This window comes from Rhipicephalus microplus, chromosome X, assembly GCF_043290135.1.
Source record: "Rhipicephalus microplus isolate Deutch F79 chromosome X, USDA_Rmic, whole genome shotgun sequence".
NCBI lineage: Eukaryota > Metazoa > Arthropoda > Arachnida > Ixodida > Ixodidae > Rhipicephalus > Rhipicephalus microplus.
The window spans coordinates 232684217-232704747 of NC_134710.1; positions in this window are offsets into that span (position 1 = coordinate 232684217).

Here is a 20531-nt window from a genome sequence, read left to right on the forward strand (position 1 = left end):
GCTGCTTCAATCGACTCGTCCCTTTCACCTGCAAAAGTTTTCGTTGCCGCCGACACTTCGATACCCCCGTTCTCGCCCGCCCTAGTTCCGCTTTCCTGTGACGTCTCTAGTGGCCCAACTGTTTTTTTTACGCCTTTAGAAACCGCTGTTGGCCGCAAGTACTTCCTGATTCCTTTCACCGTTTTGAATATTCACGATGGATCAAGTGCAAATTATGTATCAAATTCGTTTCCCTCGTTTTCCAAGTTACTGTGCGGAGAGTGCCTGGGCTTTGGCGATGACATTGATCCCTCGAGTGCACGTGTAGTTCCTGACCACTCGACTACGCTACCTATTGACGCTGTTGATTGTTGCGCGTCATCCTCTTCCCCATCATTCAACGCAATTTCGCGCTGCATCGACACCAACCTTACGGCTCAGCAGCGCACCGACATCATCGCCCTCCTCGAGCGCTTCCACGCCAGCTTCGACCACCAGCAACTGACTTTGGGCTGTGCTTCCACAGGATCTCACGAAATCGACACTGGCCTTCACGCTCCTTTACGTCAGCGTCCGTATCGGGTATCGGCATCTGAGCGTCGCATAATCGTGGAACAAGTTGACGACATGTTGAAGCGAGGTGTTATTGAGCCCTCTAACAGCCCGTGGGCCTCCCCAGTTGTTCTAGTAAAAAAAAAGGATGGCTCAATAAGATTCTGCGTCGACTACCGCCGGTTGAATAAGATCACGCGCAAAGATGTTTACCCGCTACCTCGCATAGACGATGCCCTTGACTGCCTACAAGGCGCGGAGTTCTTCTCGTCACTAGATCTGCGTTCAGGTTATCGGCAGGTTCCCATGGCTGAGGCTGATCGCCCCAAGACGGCTTTTGTTACCCCTGATGGCTTATACGAATTTAGCGTCATGCCATTCGGGCTCTGCAATGCGCCTGCCACTTTCGAGCGCATGATCGACAACATCCTCCGTATGGCCTGAAATGGCAGACATGTCTGTGCTATTTAGACGATGTCGTGATATTTTCAAGCCACTTTTCAACGCATCTTCAGCGGCTCGAGACAGTGCTTACTTGCCTCACCGCCGCCGGTCTAGAGCTCAACTTGAAAAAGTGCTGTTTCGGCGCTCGAAAACTCCTAATTTTAGGCCATGTTGTATCTAGAGATGTCATTCTTCCGGATCCGACGAAACTCCGTGCCGTTGCCGAATTTCCTAAGCCGGAGACCTTGAAAGAACTTCGCAGCTTCCTCGGTTTATGTTCATATTTTCGTCGGTTTATTCGCAACTTCACTTCCATCATATCGCCCTTGACTGACCTTCTTGCCGGCAACAACGACCTTTCTAGTTGGTCGCCAGCTTGTGATGATGCGTTTGCCACACTCCGCCACCTCCTTACGTCACCTCCTATACTGCGATATTTTGATCCTCTTGCCCCGACGTAAATACACACGGATGCTAGCGGAGTTGGCCTCGGTGCTGTGCTCACCCAGCGTAAACCTGGATTTGATGAGTACGTCATCTCTCACGCCAGCCGTGGACTCACAAAAGCAGAAGCCAACTATTCAGTGACCGAAAAAGAGTGTCTAGCCACCATATGGGCCATAGGCAAGTTTCGACCATATCTTTACGGGCACCCATTCAGCGTGGTTACAGATCATCATGCATTATGTTGGTTCTCCTCGTTAAAAGATCCCACCAGCCGGCTTGCCCATTGGGTGCTTCGGCTACAAGAGTACGACATCCACGTCGTTTACTGATCTGGCCGAAAACATTCCGACGCAGACGCTTCGTCCGGATCACCTCTACGATGTAGGGACAAGTCGCCGTCTTCGCCTGCCCCCGACGTATCTGCACTTAGTGTCAGCGACATGCTACAGGAGCAATGAAAAGATCCTTGGATCGCTTCACTTATCAACGTGTTGAGTCGAACTCCCTCGCAAAATATCCCTAGAGGTATGCGCCGTCAAATACAGCATTTCGTTATCAGAGTTGGTTTGCTATACAGAAGGAATTATTTCTCCGAAGGACGCCAATGGCTCCTAGTCATTCCCAGACGTCTCCGCTCAGACATATGCGCCTCCTTTCACGCCGACCCACAATGCACCCATGCTTGAGTGTTAAAAACCTACACCCGCCTGTCCCACCGCTACTACTGGCGTGGAATGTATCGCTTCGTTCGTCGCTACGTACGTTCTTGTCTCGCTTGTCAACGCCGGAAGAATCCCACTCCAAGTTCTCCAGCTCCACTACAACCCTTACCTTGTCCTGCCTGACCCTTTGACCGTGTTGGTATTGATCTGTATGAACCTATTCCAATTACACCGGCTGGAAATCGCTGGGTAATCGTCGCTATCGATCACCTTACGCACTACGCAGAAACTTCACGACTCTCTTCTGCGTCAGCCAGCGACGTCGGCCGTTTCATACTGCATCAGATAATTTTACGTCACGGTGCACCACGTGAACTTCTGAGTGACCGAGGGCGTGTGTTTTTGTCGGACGCTGTCGAGTCGCTTCTCAAGGAATGCCAAGTCATTCATCGCACCACCACCGCGTATCATCCTCAAACTAATGGCATTACAGAAATATTCAACCGTACATTAGGAGATATGCTGTCAATGTACGTCGCAACCGATCACACCAATTGGGACAATATTATCTCTTTTGTAACCTACGCGCATAATACTGCTGTCCAGACAACCACTGGTTTCTCTCCATACTTCCTCCTTTATGGTCGCGAGCCCTCTTGCACGCTAGACACCATCCTTTTTTACCACCCGGATGTTCCTGAGTCGACGACGATGCCACAAGCTGCTAAATACGCGGAAGAGTGTCGTCAGCTTGCCGCTCCTTCACAAGTACTGAACAGCAACTCCAGAAACACCACCGCGATAGCCCGACACCCCCGGCTTCTTATGCATCAGATGACCTTGCCTGGCTTCGCATCCCTTCAACCAGCCCTGGTCTCTCAACGAAACTGATGTACAAGTATGACGGCCCTTACCGTGTGGTGAAACAAACTTCAACCGGCAATTACATCGTGGAGCCGCTTGAGCAGCCCCATGATCAACGACGCCGTGGACGTGAGACCGTCCACATAGACCGCCTAAAACCGTATTACGATCCCTCTATTGTCTCCTGCCCATCAGTCGCCAGGATGGCTCTTTTCCGGAGGGGAGGAAAATGTAGTGAAGAAGATGAGTGCGACTCAGAAAGGCAGGGGGTATGACTCAGTCGGTGAAGAAGACGACGTTTGGTTGGCTGGGTACTCAGGCTAGTTCCGCCATTACCACTTGACGTGTCGTGACCGCTCTCCTGTTTTGTAAAAGAGTGCCACTCTATATACGCCTCATTATAATATATATATATATATATATATATATATTAATGCCTTGAAGCCGAAAGTGTACCGAGAGTGTACGCCATAAAACATGTAACAGGAGGTACCGGAGTCGATTCACCGAGGATGTTGACACACAGCAACACAGACCACCGGCACGGCGTTCTTTGAAAGGCCGTATAGGATGAAACTGCTGTGGTAGGGCTATCTCCGTTGGCGCGCTACCAAAGTAAACGCAGGAAGTTTAGGTTTCGAGAAACCTGCATTATCGGGAAACATGGCAGCATCATCGCGGTGAGTGTAAGACCCGACCACATGCTTACTGTTAGTGGCCCAAATGCCATTTAGAGCTCTCAAGTGAAACTGTCGTGCCAGGCCAGTTTTACGTATTGTGGTGGATACATCAAGAGCCTTGTGACGTTACATTATATGGTGATGTACGTCACTAAAAGAAAAAAAAAAAGGTAGCCTAACGTAGCATTCGATTGTTGGTGGACATGCCTACTTATAAATTGCATGGCATGCACGAAAAATACTTGGTAGAATTTCAGTGAGTAGACTTAAAGGTTCCCCTCCAGTTCTCCAGCGCATTTGAACCAGTCCATACTAATGAGACTAGCTAAATTGAGTAAGCCGATAACCGTGTACCACAAAAAAAAATCAAGCGTTTTAACACGACATTGTCATGCCAGTGTTCACCAACACTTTACTGACGTCATTTCCACCACGGAAGTGACGTCGTAAGGTACACGCGTACAGATAACAATGTGAATAAAGTAGAGGTGGGCGCATACTGAATTTTCCCACCTAGTTGAATATAAATCAAACATCGGTGAAGCCAGATTGAATACGAGTGTGAGTCGAGTACTACTTGAATATCTTTTAAATATTAGGGTAACCATGCACAATCGAGGCCTGCAATAAAAATATTTAAAACAAACATTACCAGCTTCAACAAAGAAACATCATGAATACTTTTAACGAACAAAAACTACTAAAGCTGTGTAAACTGCGGAAAGCACGTATAGTCTTAAGACTAGAACTCGTGAGGCGTAGTTTACCTATAAGTGGAAATAGAGGAGTGACTACCATAATAAAGATGCTTAATTCTTAGTACAACTTTTCAATGAAATTCACACATAAAAAACTAAATGTTGAACCGAGCACGACACATATTCATAAATATATAATGAAACAGATAACCCACTTATCACAGCATTTGCCTTCGTAACAAACGCAGGTAACCATCAGTGCTGAGTGCTGCATCTGTAGGAATAATGTACAAAAAACCTGGGTTTGTTGTTCATGTATGTACACGCGGGCGAGAATTACGCTTCTAAAGCAGTGCAGCCGCTGTTTCCTACAGTTTCTTCTTTCAGTTAATACAACTTAAAGACAAGAATCGACAAACCCTCGCTGTTTGAACGTTTCGTTCTTGAGGGTTTCGCCTTTGATGCTTCGTATAAAATTTATTTGGTATTTCGATTATGTCCTCTTCGATTCGAGAACCGAAAAAGAATACAATGCTACTCCATTCGTTATGCAAAATTCTCGGGCATTTGCTTGCCCCTAGTTTAAGCAAGAAAATGTCCCATTAGTTCGGATAACCTGAGAGTAGATCTCTTGATAACTCGCTCCATGACGCACTACGCTATCGGCGCCCATGCACGGTTAACAAACGAACCTTATATCTCTCACAGTTTCTCCTTTTCAAAGCGCTTTTGTCATGGCTTACTGCTTACGGGCTGGTGTCATCGTCTACAAGCTCCAGGAACGCGTTGCTGGAGCTAATCGCGGATGCCACAGACCCTAACGAGCTCCGGCAGGGAGCTTTGCGGTAGTTCCATTAAAAAGCCAGCGGGAAGCAAAACACTTCCCCTCGTTCAAGGTTTTAAATACGAGCACTGCCTTTCACGTTCCTGACACTGTGTGCGGTATATGCAGAGCACAAGCAGGCGTACACCTTCACGTTTCTCTCCTCCATTGATGGCACCCTAAATGACTACATACTGTGTAGGAGTATTTATTAGAGGCTTCTTGATGCCAACTTTGCGCAGCATTCTCCCTATGCTGTGTCCAGGTGTATGTAATGTTAACTAAGTTAACTAGGTGTATGGTATGTTATGCTGTGTCCAGATGCATGTTAACTGTTTCAGCTATGATAAATGTTTATTCACTAGTATGTACATTAGTGCTCACGACGATGTGCCATTCGCGTCTCTGTGACATGGGTGCATCCGCATCAAACAGTGCATAGCTACCAAGTACTAACAGATACTGTGCGAGCTCTTATATAGGAATGTACAATCAACAATTAACTACTTTTGTGAAGAGAAGGTTCAGTTTGTGTTATACAGGTTCGTATGACAAATGATAAACTAGGGGGTTTTTTTGAGGCACCTCTTCATTTGCGATTTTGTCTGTGAGTTGAAAATGTCTCTGGACCGTGAAAGGTGCATGTATTGCCTGCCCAGCATTCTTGGAAAATTTTATTGTACAGCGCAATTTGAATTTTCGTGGCAATACCACCTGTCGCTTCGAGAAATTAGGTTCTATAGGAGCTGATTTGTGCGATCTGTTAAATTTCATAATGAATCAAGAAACCACTTCATCTATACATGTATTGTTGAATATTTATTGCTTTATAAGTAATGAAGATGCAATCACTGGCACTATATTGTTGTTCGACAAAATGACCTATTCACAACTATACGCTGATGTGCTCTTGTCTCCTCTCTCCATTTCTCTCTCCTTTCTCCTACTTTTCTTATCTTTTCTATATCTCTGGTTATGTCTTCCCAAGTGCGGGGCAGCAAACTGGGTAGTTATGTGGCAGTTAACTTTTCCGCCTCCTACACTACGCCTCCCTTTAATTTGAGAGAAATCAGATACCCTACACCAGTCGGTAATTAAGATAAGCAATAGTATAACAAGTGCACGTCCGTACCATGTTTGGTGTTGTATTTTTCACGTTGTCTCGCGGAAATTTTACAGATCTCCTGCGTAAAAAGACGATAAAATAAAATGGCACCATATAAAGAAAATTATTATTTCACGCACTTTCTTCAATTCTTTTAAACACCCTTTGACGTCCTGTTGGAGTCACTTGCAGATATCACGGCTGGAAAAAAAAGATATGTTATATAGAATTGCTGTGAAGGCCAGATAACATACTTCCGGCTTACGAAGAAACATTGAAGGAAGTATATTGTTACCAGAAAAACTCGGATCAATACCCAGCACAGTATATTTGACTGGATTGGGTACCAGCGTTGCCGATACGAACAGCTCCCGCCAGTTTACCTTTTGTCATCGTCCTCTTCATCTTCTTTATTGCGATGCGCAATGGGGAATGTCCCACTTTAGTTGAAGACACATTTTCGTCGAGGAAAAGGGTGTTTTAAAGATATACAGTTTTACAACATCTTCATAAAAAAGACGAATAAAAATCATGAGTTACCAGGTTTTCTTGCAACGCAGGTCGAGTTCTGCATTCAAGAATATTTGTTGCTTATGCCATATTAGGGAAGTGGGCTGTCAACAGGTGTCAACCGAAATTCCACCTAAAAGTGCCATGGCACCACTGGTAGCATTTTCATAATTACATTTACATGTATTCACAATGAAGGTATGCCTTCAGAAAGCTTGTCTGAAACGATTACAATTGCTCATATTAAGATCGTTGCTTCCTTATCTAACTGAACATATGACGTGAAAGAATGTTTGCGAGGAACAGGAACAAACCGTGATAACAAAAAAAAAATGATTCCAATGAGCACGCACAAATGGTAATCAACACATTTGGCGGTGATGAACGACTCACTACAATTCTGTTTCACCACGTAGATTGCAACCGTGCTTATATAGATAGCTGTATGATTTTAAACAATTGCAGTTTTATTTTTTGACGCCCTAACGAGGACACACCAGGTTCGATGGATTCATTGATAATTTGTAACTGATTCTTCTAACTGTGATTCAAAAGTATTTTTGGAAGCGATTGAGGATAAGTTTAACCGACTTTAATACCGAATAAATGGAATAACGGTGGTAAGACGTGGACCTTTTTTGGGGGCTTATTGTTACCTCGTGGCGCGAGGTCTGGCTGCATTCGCGCGCTAAAAGGCGCACTCATAGACCCTTATTAGGGTGGAAGCTATAGGCGCTAACTCATAACAGCAAAAATACATTGCCTTGGTCACATTCAGTCTTTCGGAAATAGCCGCGAGGCAAATCACCGCGATAGCGGACGTGTAACACATGGGAGCTTTCCTGAGACGTTGCTCACATCACTTCGCTTAATAGACTTTCGATGTCGCCACGGTCATCTTTAGCGCAGCTCTGTACAGTATGCCTTCTTGGCACCCTGGGAAAAAATAGAGAGAGAAAACAAATACTCGCGCGTCTGGCATATCCTGCCAAAGACCGGCCGACCGAGGGGGGTAGTAGAAGTTGTTCAGTGCACGTACCATTTGCATATTTTTCCATACAGTGACATCGCCCAGCCATTACCCCGGCGCAAACCGAACGAGCCCAACACGCAGGCAAGGCTTTCGTGTAAGAAACGCAGTGAAAAGCACCAGAGGGTACACCAAACGCCTTTTCCGTCGGAGATCGGGTGATTTTATGCGGCAGCTGCTCGTAAGAACGCGAGAATGGCGAGAGCGTTGACGACTTGTCGAGGAGGAAAAATACCGAGGACATTGATGAGCACTAAGCAAAGGATACGAACACTGCCGACCATATCACCTGTAGTGACTTGCAAAACAAGCGCAGAGCTTTGCGAGTGTGGTTACGAGTTCAAGTAAATAAATCTCTGGACAGCATTGTCACGAGTCAAGGGCAAGAGTTTTCATAATGAAGTAATGCAACGGGTAATTATGCAAACTAGGGTAAGACGATAATTTTACGCAGTCTGCAAACCGAACCGAAACGCTAGTAAATGTTAAAAGGGAAATGAAGAAAGGGTCTCTATATTGAGGCTTATAGCGCAAGAAAACACGCCGAAAAATATAGACGTGACACACACAGGCACTTGCGTTTGTCGCGTCTATCTCTGTCCACACACTTTCTGATGATGTATGCCTCATTATGTAATACCAACAAGCCAAGAAAGCTATGTTACCTAGCGTCATATAAGCTGCGAAATATTCCTCTCCTGCTTACTTTTTATTGCTTGGGCTTTGAAAATAATATAGCTGCCATACGTCAACTCCCACACAGCAGAAATGCCGTCAAGTTTTCCATGGCCTAGGCGAGTATAGGAAAACAATGCAGCACTTCTCAGTAGTGGTCGCCAATGCGCCTTTTGTTTTATTTTCAATTTCCAGAGGAAAGTGGGACGGCGCTACTATATAGCAGCTTTCTGCCAGAACGTGAGGCATTCGCGATACTCGAGGAGCATTTGCTTTGGTTGCTGCTGCTGCTGCTGCTGCTGCTTGAACTAAAGAAAACAGAGCACTGATGCGTGCGCCTGCCCCTTAGAGGAGAAAACAAAGCTGCAGCTCTAAAACGGCTGCCTTCGGTTAACTGCCAATCTATGGAAAGTCACGGACGACGCGCAGTCTGCGATCCCGGAGCGATAGGGAGAACATGGCTTGCAGACAGAAGCCCAATCTTGATGCACCCTGACGTTTCCTTTTGTGTATGTTGTGACGGCCCCTATCTTGCCGGATTTGAAAGCTGGATACATGTGAAACAATATAGTCAGCCGCGGGAATTCTTGCCCAGGATTTTCATCTGGCCTTCTCGGCTCATCCGGTTTCCCTATTGTCCAATGTCGTTGTTTTGATTCATCACTTTATGCACCGCCTTTTTCTTGGAATTGGGACGGGATACAACCTATATATCATGGCCGACGACAACAAGGAAATTCTTTCGTAGTTTCGTTAGCAATCTAAATATACGTAGCACAACCCAAAGAACATTTGTCTGAAGTGCGGGAGTGGTGCTCTCTGGCCTATACGTCAGCGTTGGTGCCCAACGATGCCGTCAGTGCGAAGCAGCTGCGGTTCTGCGAATGTGCTGATAAATTGCGAGCCACGTATACGGGCTACTTATATCGCATTCAATATTGGGCCACGCATGACAATGAGTAGGCATCTTATTTTGGCTGTACAGACAACATTATGTATGGCATTAACGTTTCAAAAGGGCGACATGCTCAAAGACAAGTGTTCATAAGTGTTCTTCAACATCATTCGGCTATAATTTAGCCATTACTACGTTCAGCATCATGATTTAGGTAAATTTTCTCTGACAAACATTTTTAACTGCCTATTATTTACAAAGTTATTTTAAGTATTTTGGAAGTGCGGAAGACATATTTAGCTTTCTGTATACAACAACAGCAAGTGCCGCCACAGACCGTAGTCACGTCGAGATTCAACGTTCATCTCGTATAGGAACTCTCGCGCTTCCTTTTAGTGCCCCGGGCAGCAGCACCATACGCCTTTTTTCTCAATATTGAGCAGTGGTGCGGCAGGGACACACATGCCGCTTTTCGCTACGTTGCCAAAAGTATATCCCATCAACGGCTTGTATACGCTGAGGCTTCTGTTTGCACAATACTAAAAGCTTCAATATACACAGTTTGAGCTCAAGCACTATATACTGCGCTTCCGCGAACTGAAATTCTATATTTTTTAAAAGGCGCAAGCACGCTAAAGGGGACATGATGGAAGCAAAAGGACACACCGACAAGTCCAGCGTTTGTGTATATCTATTTGCTTCATTTGTGTCTTCCGCACTTGAACATTCTGTAGTATGTGACTGATCAATAAAGTGGAACACCCACGTCATGAGAAAACTTCACTCCAAGCTATCAGTCTACATTGGATTGCTTCATGCTTGCCGTGGCCACCCTGTTTTCTTTTTTCTTTTTGCAAAGTGCTCGTCTTAGCACTATGCCAGCATATCATTTAAGATTCTTGTCAATCTTTCGAGAAAAAAAATGTCACTACGGTTTGTCTGGGATTTAATTTGTAAGGCTCCTTTTCAACGAAGAGTTTCCCTTATTTTGCTAAGTGCACAAGCCTATTAAAAAAGATAAACAAGTCATTCTTTGGTTAACGAGCTGTAGACTTTTTTCAAGATAAAGGACGATAATAAGTGCTGAGAATCTGCACTTACACTTTTATTAGCGCAGTTATTAAGATTAACCCTAGACATTCACAAAGTGCAGTGTTCGAGAAGGCGGCATCTTATTAACCCTACTCTAGACGGTCTCTGGGAGCACATATTAGGGTCCATTTTAATGCTACTACACGCAGACAGCATCGGCGTCATAAGCGAATTGCACCGTAAAGTGCGCCCGAAGATTTGAAAATGGGCAACTTGAACAAACTTTTACCTCTGTGAAGAAGTCATCTATATTTCTTTTGACAAATGTACGTTGGTCGCGTCCATGAGGTAACCAATTGCGTAGTACTTCATATATATATCAATGCACAAAAAATTTGTTACGGTAAAACGTGCACATTCCTAGGGGTCATCAGTGATTGAAGACATCTGCTGGAGTTTTTATGTGAAATAGTACGCAAGCGCATATCGACCAAGTTACACCAAGAGAAATTTTTGAAGTAAGAACGTGAGTTACCGTCAGTATACATGATGTTGCAATTTTGAAGAACTCTTTCTGGCGTACCGGCGATAGAGCGTGCTTGTACTAATTCGTACTTGCAGAAGTAACATCCGCATGATCGAAAGTACCCAGTATATTTACTCATGAATTGTTTCAAATTACCGTGCTGTATATAAACAGCGGAGAACATTGCAATCGCTCAGCATAGCCCATTCATCACTTACACTAGTTTGAAAGTTCTCAGTGTGTATGTAAGAAATATTACCACCCCGAGGCCTTCCTACCATGAATGCACTAATAGATCCTGTGTGTGGCCTAGAATCTGTAAACTAGTGAAGAATATTTTTTGCTTAGCTACTCAACACTATATTTGAGTTTGCCTGATCCAGTTTGCTACTTATAGGTTGTTGCCTGTTGTCTGTGCAGTGAAGGTTTTAAAAATTTTTCTAGTGAGGAAGCTCAAATTTGATGTAAGTACTTCATCCTTCATACTTCATACTTGATACTTCATACTTCACACTTGATGTATAAGATGGTTCTCTGGGCGAGTTGGTATTCGATTCTTGAGGCAGATAGTGCCAAACAAACTTAACATGAAACAATGAAGCGATACTCCAGTGTTACTTCTGCCTACTTTGCATTTGGGCTATTCTTATACTGCTGCTTTCCACAGCATTACACTTCCTTTATTCGTTCGGTGTCAACCAATCTTACTGATGCCGCTTCAGAAATTTTCCCTCTCTCTCTCTCCTTTATATATACACACACACACACACACACACACATATATATATATATATATATATATATATATATATATATATATATATATATATATATAGCGCGAAGAACTGTATGCTTGAGGGCTCGTTTTTTCGTGTTTTCACAGAATATTAATGAAATCTAACAGACAATAATGCCAAGGAAAGTATAGGGGAGGTTATTAGCCCGAATTGTAAGGTAAATATGAACAAAGAAAAGTGGGTGAAAGGATAACTTGCCGTGGGCAGGAACCGAACCTGCGACCTTCGAATAACGCGTTCGATGCTCTACCACTCAGCTACCACGGCGGCTTTCTATGTGAATTTAAACGTGGGGTGTCCTTCAGCGCCACCACTAGCCATGGCGGCGAGTGTGGCACACTCTTTATGAGCCTGTTTGGCGTGACGTGGCATGTGATCATATATATATATATATATATATATATATATATATATATATATATATATATATATATATATATATATATATATATATGTTCCAAATCTACATGTTACACCGCAAATGTCTCGTCGAAAGACGATAGCCTTGCGTCTGGAGAGAGTGAACAAAACAAGAAAATCGGTGAATCGTGTTCTGGAGGCGCTGCGTTAGAGTGCCTCGAGCGTGTAGCGGAGGTGAACGAGCGCATCGAGGCACGTTAGACACAAGCGCCATCTGGCAGTTATCTTCGAAAACGAAGGCGTGCAACCCGCGGAGAAAGATGTGCGCCAGTCTCGGAGGTGATAAGGTGTAGAACTCAAAGCGGCGGGCAGGTGCCACCACCGTGACGTCGTAGCAATGCGTTGGAAACACCTTTCTGAGCATCGCGTTGCACTGTCAGCGCAGCGCAATAAACGCTACATTCCTTATAGTTACTTGTGTGTGCCTCTTCTAGTATAAAGGCAGACATAAAAACATCGAAGCGTTGTTTTGGTGCCTCAGATATGCGCAATGATTGCTTTTTAATTGACAATCACACAGCTATAAATGCTAAACCTTGAGCAATATTGGTGGGCGCTGCTGATGGTGTTGGCCGCTTGATGCCATTTGAGGTATCGTTAGGGCGGACAAACAGACAAATGTACAGACAAATGTACAGACAGACACACAGACAGACAGACAGACAGACAGACAGACAGACAGACAGACAGACAGACAGACAGACCAACATTTTTCCATCGAAGGTCCCTAAGAGAAACGCTTTTCGCGAGAACTACGCACGGTGGCACTATCGGGGCAGATTAAGAACCCCGTGGTAGCGTAGCCGGCGCAGCCAGCGTCAGTGAGCGTTTCCCGTGCGACCTCCGAAAGCTGTCAGGGCACGCGGCCCAAGTGGCTCTGTATGCACTTGTTTAGCCGCCGACTAGCCAGGAACCACGTTGCGCAGCAATCGATGACTCGAAATAGACGACGACGGCCCCCGCGCACATCATCAGCACGCCTCGTACACATACGGCCGGGAGGTCAGCAAGACCACAGATCACCCGACGACAGCAGGCTATGAGTCCTCGCAAGAATGCAGAGCTTTGCAAGCTTTGCACATGTAAGTAATTTTAATGGAACAGGGAACTGCGACATGTATCGAAAAGTCTAGCAAAACTAGAGCAGAATAGCAGTAGCAGCTCAACTGCGTACGTGGAATATCACTACGTTCGAGCGCGAAGCAGAGTGCGCAGTGGTATGTTTAATTGCTGTAGGAACGATGTATGAAGTACGGTCGATATGATCGATGATGCCAGCCGCTAGTCGTATTTTCTCGGTGTTCACTTGATTTTGATGGTATTATGGAGGCAACGATCAATCACCCGAAAAGCTTTATTGAGGCGAAGTGTGTTTGTCAAGCGCCTTCTGAAAGCAAGAGAACTGAAGAGGTAGTCAAGTCTTCCTTAACTTTCAAGATACAAACCAACAAATAAACAAACAAACAAACAGACATTTTGTCGTTTTGTCTACATTCAGCCCCCCGAGGCGCCATTGAAGAAACCCTAGTTCTCCAACACCCAATGTCTTTACGCCACATGAATCAATGCAACGCACGCTGTATCAACTTGTTTCTTTGCGATCACGAACTTATTTCCTTAACGTTTCGTCCCGAAGAGCTCAGCTTTCTGAAAGACATAAGCCCCCCCCCCCCCCTCACATACACACCCACACACAAAATACGAAACACCCAGAAACACATAGGCTAAGACACATGCGACCATGGTAGAAAAAAAAGAGCGTGTGAGGTGCTTTCACCGAGGGCGTCAAGGAACCAGCGCGTGGTCGGAATTCTCAAAGAGAAGGGGAAGCAGCGAAAGGTGGTCCCGCGGTGAAGCTCGCCGAGACCAGGGCGCCGGCCACAGCCGTCGCGCTGCCGCCTTTGCTCTTGCGGTGTTCTGTCGACAAGACAAAATGTGTGCGCTGGTCCTTCGAGGTCGATGACGGCGGGCTCAGACGAAAGGGGAAAAAACAAAGGGGCGAGGGACGCTTTCAAGCCATGCTCGCAGCATTCAGCTTGAAAAGGGCTCCACGATTTCTTAAGGCCTTTGAAGACGTGCTTTTTTCCCTTCTTACTTGTAACTCCAGCGCACCCGCAATGGAAGGCCTTTTGGCCATTTGTCTGTTTAAATGGACAGACTTGTTATGCAGTTTACAGCGTAAAATGACCGTGTCGATCTGAACGATGCCGACTTAAAATAGTGCGCTATGTTTGGGTGCCTCTAAGATGTGTGACCAATAAGATTGAGCTATTAAGAATCTCTTATGGCTTGGTACCAAACGCGTGGGTTATATGAGTTGTTTGTTCTTTTACATTATTGTGCAAACTGGGGCCCCTGTTGCTATGTAGCCTACGCCAAAAAATTTTGTAATAGAACACTTTATTCAGTCCTGCACAGTGAGGAATGTATTAAAAGCAGTGCCAAATGACCAATGAAAGAAATCACTCAGGAATAAAACGTTTTGGGAATCGGCAAAGATGGACTGCTGTGTATAAGCAACACACCGGTCCACTTTTCAGCTCTGCCATCCGTTTACAGCAGCCACGGTCACGTATGATTGACTTTCGATATTAACTCCGCCGTTGCAGAACTATTGTCATGTTGCAGACTTGTTTTTCTTTCTACAACGCGTTGTATTTCAACTGTTGTATCTTAAATGTAAATATCCAAAAAGATGAGTCCCACGACAATAAACAATATGTGACCAATCTGAGCTGGCAAATTACTTGTGCGACAAAGGTGCTCCCCAAATCAAGGTCCAAATGTTGAAGCTGTTTCTTAGTAAATGCTTTTTCACTAGCCCCGCTAGTTACGTGTTTGACACCCGCTGTTGGCTGGCCTCTGCTTTCGCTCACAGACTTGGGGTGAAAAACTATTGCTTATAGGAGTTGCATTTTGGCCCAGTTTATTTTAAACAAGTTCTTGCCAGATGCCCATCTTGTGGTTAGTCAGTGCATACAGCTTTCATTGTTTTTAAAACTAATGCACCCGCGATGAAAATGCTCTCCAATTTGGTAGTTGAATCTCGGACATGACTGGTACTCAGACCACAGTGGCTCAGTAATACAGGTTTCGGGGCATACCAAAGAAAACCCTTTTGCAACGCCATTAAGCTTCTAGGTGCTTTGAATTTCGGATATAAACACCTGAATATCGTTCCGTTATAGTGTCAGCGAAGATCTAAGTTCATGGCCCTATTAGGAAAAGAGTTATCTCGATCTTACATGGCGGAAAAAAAAAGAAAGGAGGCAGGATTGCGTCCGACAGCCAGCCTTGTCAAGGCAACCCGTTTTGAAGCCAGCAGTGTTGGTCCAACGCATGACCTTATGCGGCGATAATATAGAATTAACTAGATTATCCGAGGCATTAGCGTATGGCATCCGGTAGACAGTTTCTAATTGAAGCACGCTCGATTGGCGTAATTCAGCCGGTTCACTAGAGTTGGTTCAAAAACAGAACTCCGCCGAGTGTATTGAAACTTTCTGTACGCTCTGACTTTTTGATCACGCGTTGGGCAGGCACAATTGGCTTCAGTTCATCGAGCAATGCTTGCTCTTCTCTTGTTCTCTCTCCATGCTTTATTTTTATTGAGCGTTCCGAGCAAAATAAACGATACTCCTAACACAACGAATGCGGCGAGCACAATTGTCAGTCGTAATTAAAAAAGTCACGATTTAGCGACAAAAACCACAAGATGAGAGATGCCATAGTGAAGCACTTCCGGAATTTCGCCCACCTGGGGTTCTTTAACGTATACCTAAATCTTTTTTTAATACACAGGTGTCGTGCATTTTAGCCACCATCGAAAACGTGGCAGCTGCGGCTGGGATTTGATCCCACGGCTTTCGATTCATCAGACCAGCACTAAAACCACTGAACCACCGTGGCGAGTAAATCATTGGTCGTCGAAATCGGTTTATCACTGGTTACACGCCTAGGCCTGCGCCATCGTATAAGCTAACAATGTCGTTACCATGCCTGTTCAAATCAATCACCGTTGAATGACGCTTTTCAATTGTCCATTTCGGCATGTCAAATTTGTTTCTCGTGGACTTAGTACTTCCTAGTATTTAGTCTAGCCGCTCAACTTTCAGAATCTATTTGAATTCGCCAGTTTTGCCAACCAAGTGATTTTTTTTTACAGACCTTTGCGCGAACGAATGTGCGTGTACTGTTGGAAAAGTGCACTAGGCTGGTGAACTTGACAGAAGTGCGTGCCACTTGTGAATATGCTACAGTAACATCGAAGTTCTGTAATAAAAAGAATATTTGCATGCTAAATATTGAATTGAAGTGTCAGCTTCGCAATTGGACATTGTTGAGCAGTAGAAATTGTCAGAACGTTATGCCAGCTATTCGATAGCGAGTTGTTCCTAGGAGTCAGAAAAAATTTGTGCTACAAAAATATTCACGAAGGTCGGCTGTGAGTTTAATGATTCGACGTGGCCTTTTCTGACAGTTTTCAGCAGCTTTGGTTTCGCTTGCATTGTTATACCAGACACAGGGTCGAATCTAGTGTCACCAGTCGCTCTTATCGTCGTCACACATGCATCAGTGAGCCCCGGCGCTGCAAAACATATGCGCTGCTTTAAACTGTCTTGCAGCCCCACCTGGATTGAGTGAGGACAAGCTTAGAGTTCGAGCATGACAGGCCCTCAGCTTCAAGTTTTATGACGACGATGTTTCGCGTCAGCCTGAGACATCCGCAGCCGTTCATGAGTTTGTTTTGTTTACACCCTCAAGTTGTCTCTTTCACCGCAAATGCGTATAGCTTCTGTCCTTTGTGCACAATCTTATAGCTACCCTGCTTACGTGCGTGGTCCACGCATCGCTGGGACGTGGTGTGCTAGCGCTGGCTGCAGAGCTTCTTTTAACAAGAATGCCCCGGAACACATGCATCTTGGCCATGACTGCGGAGCAGTGTGAAACGTTTTAGTACAGCGTGCAGTTATGTTTTTTCTTTATTGAGTTACATGCAAAAATGCAAACAGATATGCTTGTATGCATATATTGTAACGCAAACATATGCGGAGTGAGGTGGCCCAGGGAAAGAGGTGACGCTAGATGAAATAGAGAACTTTATTGCCCATCTCACTCATAGAGCGATTATTCACATGATGGGTATCCGTATATATTGGAACAGCTAGAGGCTGTTATAGCAAGACAACAAAAATTTATTGAGAAAAGCGTACGGGTACACTTGCGTCCCACGAAAACTTATGCCACACTTCAACTCATGGCACGAGCAACAAAGCAGCACCTCAGTTCTAATTTTCTTTGTATATGCGAAGAGAAACATTTTCTACAACAATAAATATTTTGATACTGTTCCTGGATCATTTATCTAGAAAATGTATATTCTAATTTTTTGTTTTGAATATTTTTGTATATATAGTGTATTTTATTGTGCTGTTTACGAGCCGGCAACCAAAATTGCACACTTTTCACAATTTTACACTCTATAAACATTTTTGTTGCTCTACAAGATCTACTTTTTGGAAAGAGCATTTCATTGTGCAAAGTTTGATATGCTGCAATGCTTGCTGGAGCACTTTGTGAATCGGAAAAACTATCTTCCCGGAACATATGAAAAATAACCATTTTAGCGTGGTAACGAAAAATTTCAAGCACAATCGCAGGGTCGTATGTTCTAGAATATATCCATATTTGCCTCACATACGGAATCTGATTACAATCGCTGATAACTCTCAGAAACCTTCGATACCTGATGGTGCGCCTAAGACCAATCCATAAATTACTGCATTTAGTAGCAAAAAAAAAGCTGTCGTGAACAAAAAATACGGTAAGTCCCACTCGCCCTATGCAGTATGCAAATCGTGACCTGCATAGAGTTTTTAAATTCGGAGCATTCCTTAGTGGACTGCAGACTCTTTGAGCGTTTCTATTCACCCATACATCCATCCATCTATCCATCCATCCATCTGTCCATCCATCCATCTATACATCCATCCATCTGGCCTCCTACATATGAGTGCTCTCATGATCGCCCCTTAACATGGGACATACAAAAATTAGTGCGGGAACGTGAGAGAGTTAGACGAATATGGCTGTAGTCATGGACTGAGTAACTTGCGAATCTCGTCGCGTACGTCGCTAAACCCTTTCCTACAGATACGTGTGACGCATACCCCTATATCCCGTGCCGTGGTATGTAAGTATGCGTCACAGGTGATTAACAGTTCTTATCTTGCCAGGAACGGCGAGAACAGACATGAGTAGTTTAAATGCGAGAACGTTTAGAAAAACTGACATCAGCTGTGTTGACTCAACAAAATGCAAAGAATAACTATCAGGGCCACCCCAGGAATTGAACCGAATTATTCTCTATGGTAATCAATTATTCTACTACGTAGCCAAGGCAGATCTTAGAAACAGTTTTGAAAAACAGCCTACGCAGGCGTGGGTTTGGTGAAGCCTCAATTTTCATCGCAGCACTGGTGATTTAATTTTATAAACATTGCCAATGAAGTGCTAAGATACAGGCATCACGTTGGGATAAAATGAATTTATGTTAAGTGCCATTCATTGAAGTTAGTCAACGTAACACTATCCAGAGCTGCCATTTTCGCAAGCAAAAGTGGTACATACTAGCTTACCGCTCATGGTTTTGGAAATATTCATGTTGCTGTTGGCATTGTTACGCAACAGCAAAGAGCTGGTTAGGTAAAACATGTGCTACTCTTCAACATATGTTTACGTTTAACACCTGTATTAATCTTTAGCATCGTTCCATAAGGTTTCGCTCAATAAAAAAATTACACCACGGTCCCTCACAGTCAACTTTCCCACGCATGCTTCGCATGGCATCTATTCCCCTTGTACATACGTGGGATCCACTAATTTTTTTCATTTCTTTGAGTCAAGCGTTGTGAGTTGGGCCAACTTCTTTGTGCCCTTTGAATAGATATGTGTATGTCGGGGCCAGGCCAGCACGGAGGATTTTTTTATGGAGGGGAGAAACCGCTTTTTGAAGACCTCAACTATTTGAGAAATTTGCCTGTACATTGCTCAAATGTATGGCGACCATTTGGAGGTAGAGGAGGACTTTGCGTCCTTTCGTAGTTTTTCTCTCCCTTTGTGTATCTCACCTTTTCACACCAACAAGTGTTTTAAAGGTGTTATTCTTTGTGTCGTCTAATCTGTATCTCTGCAACTTGCTTTTTGAATATTTGTTAACGTTTACCCTGCTCATTTTTTTGTCCCACATTTTACGCAATAAGTATCGCTGTTATTCGTTTCACATTTTGTGTTTGTCCTGTGCAGCAATTTATAACGAACAAATAATTAGTGAGAGCAATCGGCCAACGGCAAAAAGCGCATGAGTAGGAAAAGCTATAGCTTCACCGCAAGGGCAAGCAATGAATGTTACAGTAGCACCTTGGAATGTGATACAAAGTAAGGCTTTGCAGCGAAATTTTTTAGCAACTGAAACGAAATGCTCGTGCAAGGAAACGCACCTGTTGCAGCGAGCAAAACGGCTTTCATGCCGTCTATGGCTTCAACACAAGCTTTTCAAACGAGAACACAGCACGCACCAAGATACAGGTCGTCGGCTGAACCTTTGCGAAAGTACTGTGCGCACTTTCAAAGGTGACCATGCGAGGCAAACCAAAGTACGCATTTTCTGCCATAAAGGAGTGGCTGTATTGGCTAGTTGGTAGGACTTGATAATCTGTTGTCACGCGTTCTTGTCGCCTATATATTTTGTGTTCTGCACAATAAACCTATAGTTGGAAGTGGGCGCTCATCTTCGTGCGCATTTTGTCCTTGTGCGGAGTTAGTGCTATAGCAATTATTATGTTCCTGTTATAGCCATGCGAACTCCCACCCCCTTCCCCCCTTTTTTTAATTCGCATTTCACGCGGCACTTAGTTCACCCTCCTTTAGCCGCGTTCGCTGACAGCAATCGTGCGCTTTCATTTCCACATTGAACATATGTTGAGCGGGCTGATGTTATCGATTGTTTATATGTATGGAACATTAAGACGACGACAAGTATGCTCTAGGAGTGTCCACGTAACAGTTATTTAAAAAAAAAGCTTTCTGAATTTGTCCCGGTGCGTTGCTTCGGAGGCCAGAAGTTCTTCGATTCCGCTATTCCCAAAGGACTAAGCACGCAACAGCGGTTCACAACAGTGATGTTGGCCGATTGATAGACCAGGTATATATTAGAGAAACTAGCAGCTATCATGCTGCCTTTTCACTGAACCTTTAGTAAATTGGTTGTTTTGTTACTTCTGACAGAAACACTCGAGTTTTTAGGCTCTAGTTTGCCTACTCGGCATCACTAACCAGCATAAGGTAAACTTTATATAGGCAAGCGTGGCAAGAAAATCAACCTCTCAGTTCA